Consider the following 7,425-nt stretch of genomic DNA (forward strand, 5'->3'; position numbering starts at 1 on the left):
TTTTACCCCACATTTTACTTAGTGTTTGTTGAAAGATCAGACAGAGGCCGAAAACCAGGACTACAGGCTTTATCAGAGGAGAAGGACCTGCCGGGCTGTCTCGACAGGGGAGGACAGCAGCATGTGCAGGAGTGAGCACGCCTTTTGAGGGGCGGAATGGGAAGGAATGCGGGCTTAGTGTACTCGGCTGGCGCTGATTGGTGGCTTAATGTATGGTCCATATAGGACAAAGCTTAGGGTATTTGGCAGGTGTGGATTGGTGGTTCAATGTATAGTCCATATAAGGTGCCTGGTTAGGTACTCAGGTATTTCTGGGCCGCAGGTTCCGTCATACTCCGCCCACCAGTTGGGGGAAGGGAGGACCTATCATTTGTCATTACCATTTGAAAAACTCACTGACTGCATGCAGTGTGGCAGTCTGGGTTGGATCCTGGGACGTTCATGCCCAGCCAGCGTGGCTCAGTGGTTGAGCACCCACCTATGATCCAGGAGGTCATGGTTCGATTCCCGGTCAGGGCATGTGCCCGGGTTGCAGGCAGCTGATCAATGATTCTCTCTCATCGTTGATGTTTCTCTCTCTCTCTCTGCCTCTCCCTTCCTCTCTGAAATCAATAGAAATATATTTTTTAAAAAAGAAACAGGACGTTCGTGGAAAAACAGCTGAAACCTAAGCGATGCCTGGCGTTGAGTTAACAGCATTGTGCGGGGGTGGTTCTCGTGGCTGTGGCACGTACAGTGTTAACATCGGGGTTCACGGGGACTCCCTGAGCTACCTTTGCAACACTTCCGTAAATTTGAAATTATCCAAAATGAAAAGCTTGCCACAAATGATTGAGTCTCAAACAGATGTCTGCAGACCCGTGTTCACAGCAGCATCACTCACAGTAACCAGAAGGGGGAAGCACTCCAACGTCCGCCCGGTAAATGCACGAGCAGCACGCGGCCCACCATGCATGGAATAGTGTCCGTCTGGGAAAGGAAGGGCATGCTGACACCCGCTGCCGTGTGGATGGGCCTGAGGACATGCTGGTGAGATCAGCCAGACACACGAGGACACACTGTCTGACTCCACGCCTGTGGGGCTGGGGAGTCAGCTGCACGGAGTGGAAGCAGAGGGTGGGGCCCGGCTGGGGTGGGGGTGGGGTGCGTGTTTAATGGGGACCAGGTCTCAGTGTGGGAAGATGGGAAGTTCTGGAGATGGTGGTGGGACAGCTGCCCAGCAGCGTGAGTGAGTGTGCGCTCTGCCCTTAAACATGCTCACGTGGCAACTTGTACCTTATGTGTCCTGAACCACAACCAAATGCTTGTTAAACTGTCGCAAGGTTGTCCTGCCAGCTGGCTGGGTGGCCTCGGCAAGGGTGCTGAAAGGACAGGGCCTTGGTCTTTTCTGGGGTGGATCTTCCCCTTTGGGGGTGAGGATCCCGAAAGAATTGATGAGTCGAAGGAGACAGCTCGCCTACAGGTGGCGCTCTCGGCCGCTCCCGTTAGAGGGCTGGGCTGCCTTCCCTTCCCCTTCCCATTCCTAACCAGCAGGCAGCTCTGAGTCCCCGTCATTTCTCCTGGAAATTTCCCCTGAATGTGGCTGACTGTGGTCACAGAGCGGGGAGAGGACAGGACGGACGGACTCAAAGGGTCCAGTGTCGCCCCAGGCGTCTGAATTCCCCGCCTCGCCTGACCCACACGCCTCTGCCTTCAGCAGGCTGGCTGGGCAACCTCCTGGGACGTCCTTCAGGTGCGGGGCAGGGGCAGGAGCCAGACAGTCCTCACTGCCCCCTCCCCCCCGGGGACCTCCGCACCTGCTCTGAGCCCTTTACCTGCTCAGAGCCGGTTCCCAGGTGTGGCTCAGTGGTCAGAGCGTTGGCCCACGCACCAAATAGTCGTCGGATTGATTCCCAGTCAAGGGCACACACCTGCGTTGCAGGTTCCATCCCTGGCCACAGTGGGGCAGGATGCAACCAATCCATGTGTCTCTCACATCAATGTTTCTTTCTCTCCCTCTCCCCCTCCCTCCCTCCCTCCCTCCCTCCTTTCCACTAAATAAAAATAAAAAGTAAATAATATCCTGAGGTGAGGATTAACAGCAACAGCAACAGAGAATGCCGCTGTGTGGAGGTATGCCAGGCACCAGCCAACCTCCCCCCACACACACCCCCACCCTTCACCGCCCCCCCCCCGGGGGAGAGTATCAGTAATTGCCAGGGGTGCTAAGACCTACTGAGCTCCTACTCCGAGCCAGGCAGCGCCTTAAACACTTTACAAACGTCACTCACTTCATCTTGGCGCTGTGGGCGAAAGGGGCCACACGCTGACCTGACAAGCTCAGGGGAGGCCTGCGTGGCGGTCTTGCAAACTCAGAGACCTAAAGTCACCACAAAGGATGTTCTGAGAATTAAGTATTTAACTACAAACAGGCTATGGTGGGTAATCATGTCCTAGGCCAGTATTTTCCCTGACAAAGATCAACTGAGGTCTGTACTGAGCCCATTTGTCTGCCTCTAAGATAACATATCGGTGAAATGTCTGGGTAACTTGTAACTTCCCTTTTTTCCGGACCCCTCAGGGCACAACAAATGGCACCAGGGCATTCCCTCATTGTTATTGTTATCAAGTTAATTGCCGACTGTTGATTATGTTAAACTGTCCTGTTTTCATCTACAGAAAAGAAGCACATGTCCATCATTTCACTTGTTGCCCAATCCCAGAGTTCCCCCCTTTGCTTTCTCCCGCCTCCTTACTCTACCACCAATGGATTTCATGTCACCCACCTGCGTCCCTTTCCTTTGGTTGCAATGTATAAATGCAGATGTAACCCGCCAATCTCCGGAGCATTATCTCATTTCCTTGAGGTTCTGCTTCCTGGCTTATGTCGACAGTTTGGCTCAAATAAACTCACAAAAATTCTTTACAGGATTCAATGGTTTTTTATGTTAACAGCACCTTATTTTATTTTATTTTATTGATTTTAGGGAGAAACATCGATTTGTTGTTCCACTTATTCATGCATCCATTGGCTGATTCTTATTCATTGGCTGATTCCCGTATGTGCCCTGACCAGGAATCGAACCCGCAACCTTGCCGTAGGAGGAGGGCACTCCAACCAGCTGCGCTACCAGCCAGGTCTTCTGGGCATTTTTCGAGAAGCACAGAGTGGTATTCCCTCGTTTCCCTGCATCCGGATTTTCAATCGCTTACATCTGATCGCATTTGTCTCTGAAGTTTTTTCTAAGGAAAAACAGGACCTCGAAGTCCCCTAAGTTCCGTGTCCTCCCTGTCAGGTCGGAGGGAAGTCCAGGAGCCGATGCACGCGCCAGGCAGATGGTGACGCAGATACTGGTCCCTTCCTGGAACCCACAGCAGACCAATGCACCAGGCAGATGGCGACGCAGATACCGATTCCTTCCTGGAACCCGTGAGGGACCTGCCCGCGACGGGAACTCCCACAGCTCATGCTCCCCGCCCTCACTGAACAGCTGTATAAAAAAATGCCTCCACTCCCTCCTGGCGCCACTTCACTGGCCCCGCCCTTGGACCGGTGAACTCGCCTGGGGGTGCAGATGAAAGCTCCTCCTTTTTGGTTTGCCTGGGTCTCTGACTTGGTCTCCTGCGCCGCGAACCTTACACTCCCCCCGCCTGAGAAGAAGCCATCATGTATGTACCAGTAACATGTATGTCCTGTGGGCATTTTTAATGGGATTTTCAGTGATCTAATTGTGGATTCGCGTGCAGGTGTGAGAAATGACGGCCCGGTTTCCCTAATGGTACGAAGCGGCGGTGTAATGTCCCGGCCAGGACACCGGGGGCAGCGGCACCACCCACGGAGCTTCCCTCAGGTTACCCGTCCACGTCCGTTTGCAGGTATGTCTTCAGATGTGCGCGAACAATAGACTGTGCACAGCCTCCTGCCATGTCCTTCCTCCCACAGACACGTTGCCGAGCCTGCCCGTCGCGGTGCAGGCCGTGCCAGCTCACGCGTGTGCGTGGACGTGCCGCCACCTATCTTTCATCGTACAGGACGCGAAGGGGGCTGGGTGGGGGCTGGCGGGACCGGCGGCACTACGGTGAGGAGCCTTGCGGTGTCTCCAGGAGCCATCGCTTGGAGCATGAGCAGAAGTGGGATTTCTGGTCACCGGACGCCTGCATCCGACCCACCGGACGTTAACAGGTTGCCCTTCAGGCTCACCCACTTCCCACTCCTCCTGCAGCGCAGGGCTGTGCGCCTCTCCTGGTCTGTGCCGAAGGGGCCTGTGTCGCTGTTCGGACTTGCGTTTCCCTGGAGTAAGAAGGTTTCCGGCTTCAGCAGAAAAGGAAAGTGCTCACCTGAGTCTCCGGAGGGCTGGCCACCCACTCAGAGTCACCACAGAGTGCAGCGCACGGAGTCCTGCCCCGCGAGCCCAGCTGGCACCATGGACAGCAGTCCTGCCCCGCCCAGCCCTGCCCGCAGCCCCTGCCACCCTGAGAGATGCAGGCGCCTCGCCGGCCCGTGACGGGCTCCTGTCCAGGGCGAGCCTGGCTGGTGCAGCCACATCCCACCTCGTATGTGGACAGACTTTCTCAGCGGAGGCGGGTCCTCCCACACGGACAGACAGGTTCAGGAGCTGCGTGTGCAAGAAACAATAACGGAGTCACTCACAGTGCAGGTGAGTGTATATGGATCTCAGAGAGGAAGGGGGCGGGGGAGGGGGAGAGAGAAACATCCATGATGAGAGAGAATCATGGATCGGCTGCCTCCTGCACGCCCCACACTGGGGATCAAGCCTGCAACACAGGCATGTGCCCTGCCTGGGAATGGAACCGCGACCTCCTGGTTCATAGGTCGACGCTCAGCCCCTGAGCCACGCCGGCCGGGCAGGGTGAACACCTTTTACACGTTCACGCTCAGATGTGCCGTTCAGCAAGTTGCCCGTCCACCCCCTCCGCCTCTTTTTCTCCATGACCCGTGCTCTCTGCGCCTCCCGGCGGGAGAACATGGCTGGTAGGTGGGTTGTCGGTGAAACACTAAAGCGCTGGACACGATGTAAACTCCATCCGATTAACATCGTCGATGAGCTGGCAAGGAAATAATCACTGTGAAGAATGATCACCGCGACACACAAGCTGTTGGAGTCTGAGGGACTGGAAAGGCATTTGCCAACCTGGGTGAACTTGAGCTTGACCTTGAGTTTCAGCTAATGACCTCAGCATTCGTGGAAGACCTTAGAGACCAGGGTCTCTACAACACTGGCGTATGATAGAAGCAAACTGTCTGTCCAGCCTGGTGTGGCTCACTGGCTGGGTGTCACTCCAGGCGGAAAAGCTCAGGGGGCGCCCAGGCTGGCCACCCCAAGGCCTTGTGGGAGAGAGGAGCACCATCACTGAGCCTTGCAAACAGGCCGGCAGCCTGGCTCCCGCTGGAGGCAAAGCCGTTGGGATGTGGCTGATGGGCCTCAGCCCGCCAGCCCGGACAGTGCACCCGGAAAGCCCTTCCTGGGGTGGGTGGTCAGCGTGGCATCGACTGAGCTGAGCTCTCCCTGCAGGGTGGGCCGGAAAGCGAACAGGGAGTTCTGGCTCCGAGCGGAGCTGGCCCGGAGCGGGCAGTCAGCGGCCTTGGCCAGGCCAGGGCCAGCGATGGGTGAGAAGGCGGGCTTCCATTTGCTGCTGTGACGGAGGGCATCGCTTCCTTCCTGCCAGGCTGCCACCTGATGAGCAGAGACGGGCTGAGGCCTGGGTGCCTCGAGGGGCCACGTGGGGCGGGAGCTGTGCTAGAAGGTCTCCGAGGGGGTCCGGGAGGAGCTGCAGGGGCTCAGACCACCGTAGCTCAGGAAAGGTTGGTCCTCGTTGTGGTTAGGGTGCGACGGACGACAGGAGAAGGTAGAGATGAAAGGCGTCCTTCTGTGGGAGGGCGGGGGGTGGACGAGTCAACACCAGTCAGACGTGGGCCTATTTCACCAGGAAGGAAACGGGTCTGCTGCCCAGGCCACTGAGGCTACGGCCGCACCGGGACTGGCCGTGGTGGGACGGCCTTTCTCAAACCCCGCGCTCAGGAAGCCTGTGGGGAAAAGACGGGCATGCCGCCAGCACCCCGACTCACGTCCTCGTGCCGTGAGCACTTCCCTCCAAGGTTTTCGGGGGAGATCTGCTTTCTAAGGAGGTAGTTTCTATCAAGAAAAGAAAAAAAAGACTGTTTGCAATCCCTGTGCTCACTGAGTTGCCAGGGAGGCTGAGCAGCAGGGGACACACAGCTCCCTGCCCTTGGACTCCTTCAAGGAGGACCAGGCTGTTCTGTCCACGCTGCAGCCCGATCACTAGGGCTCCCAGCTACGGAGGAACCGGGACTGCACGTCCCCATACACGGAGACACGCATGTCCCAGGTGGAACCATCTCTCAATCTCTGTTGAACCCGGTGCTGGCCGTGTCGCCTGTAGGATGCCATGCATGACACACAGGATGTAGCACACGTCAGCACGCTGGAATCACAGCGGCCCCAGGTTAGACAGGCTGTGTGTGCTGTGTGTGTGTCCGTGTATCCTGGCCTTTCCCCCAGGACACAGAACTTCCAAATGAACCCGGAAACTGACGAGCTGGATGTGCCTGAGACAGAGGAAGACCACCCAAGGGCAGCCTTTAAGGACATAAGGTATCAGGTGGAGGAAAAACAAAATAAAATCGCTCTGATGAGACACCAAAAGTGCAGGCAACAAAAAGAAAACAGGTAAATGGGACTTTGCCAAAATTTAACCCAGGGAGAGGGGAAACGTCGTACCATAAGGGACCCTGTATCTAGAATAGAGAACTCTCACAAATCAACAACAGCAAAGGACACCCAACTCCAGGAAGGGCCAGGGACCCTGAACAGACGCACACAGACAGCCAATCAGCACGTGAGAAGATACGCAGCATCACTAGTTGCCAGGGAGATGGAAGTTGGGACCATGATGAAACACCACTTCACACCCATCAGAAGAATTTATATGAAGAACAAAATCGGACAAGAACAAGTGCTGGTGGGAATGTGGGGGAGCTGGAGCCCGCGTGCACAGCTGGTGGAATGTACGACGGAGCGGCCATTGCGGAAAACGGGGCGGCTCCTAAAGAATTCAGTATAGGACGACCACGTCACCCAGCAGGTCTACTCCGCATGCCCGGCCGGCGTGGCTCCGTGGTGGAGCGTCGACCTATGAACCGGAGGGTCACAGCTCAACTCCCTGTCAGGGTGCGTGTCCAGACTGCAGGCTCGATCGCCAGTGGGAGGCGTGCAGGAGGCAGCCAATCAGACTCTCTCTCATCACTGATGTTTCTCTCTCTCTCCCTCTCCCTTCCTCTCTGAAATCAATAAAAATATATTTAAAGAAAATATATTGCCCTTAAAACTGGGACCCCCCCTCAAGGCTATATGTGTTGTGTGTGTGTCTCTGTGTGTGTATGTGTGTGTGTGTCTGTGTGTGTGT

The 7,425-nt window shown here is 56.1% G+C and overlaps 1 long non-coding RNA gene across 2 annotated transcripts in view; it reads left to right on the plus strand.

Annotated features, from left to right (window-relative positions):
* LOC102258099 overlaps positions 1-4,710 on the plus strand; it is a 6,342-nt gene extending 1,632 nt beyond the window's left edge. The window contains exons 2-3 of one of the 2 annotated variants that reach the window (XR_001360032.1): positions 3,276-3,855; positions 4,203-4,710. This is a non-coding gene — a long non-coding RNA (uncharacterized LOC102258099). Of the gene's footprint in view, positions 1-3,275 lie in introns of both variants that reach the window. The other variant, XR_001360031.1, reaches the window with a different exon arrangement.
* Positions 4,711-7,425: the final 2,715 nt, after the last annotated feature.

The sequence above is a fragment of the Myotis brandtii genome, unplaced genomic scaffold (assembly GCF_000412655.1).
Source record: "Myotis brandtii unplaced genomic scaffold, ASM41265v1 scaffold786, whole genome shotgun sequence".
NCBI lineage: Eukaryota > Metazoa > Chordata > Mammalia > Chiroptera > Vespertilionidae > Myotis > Myotis brandtii.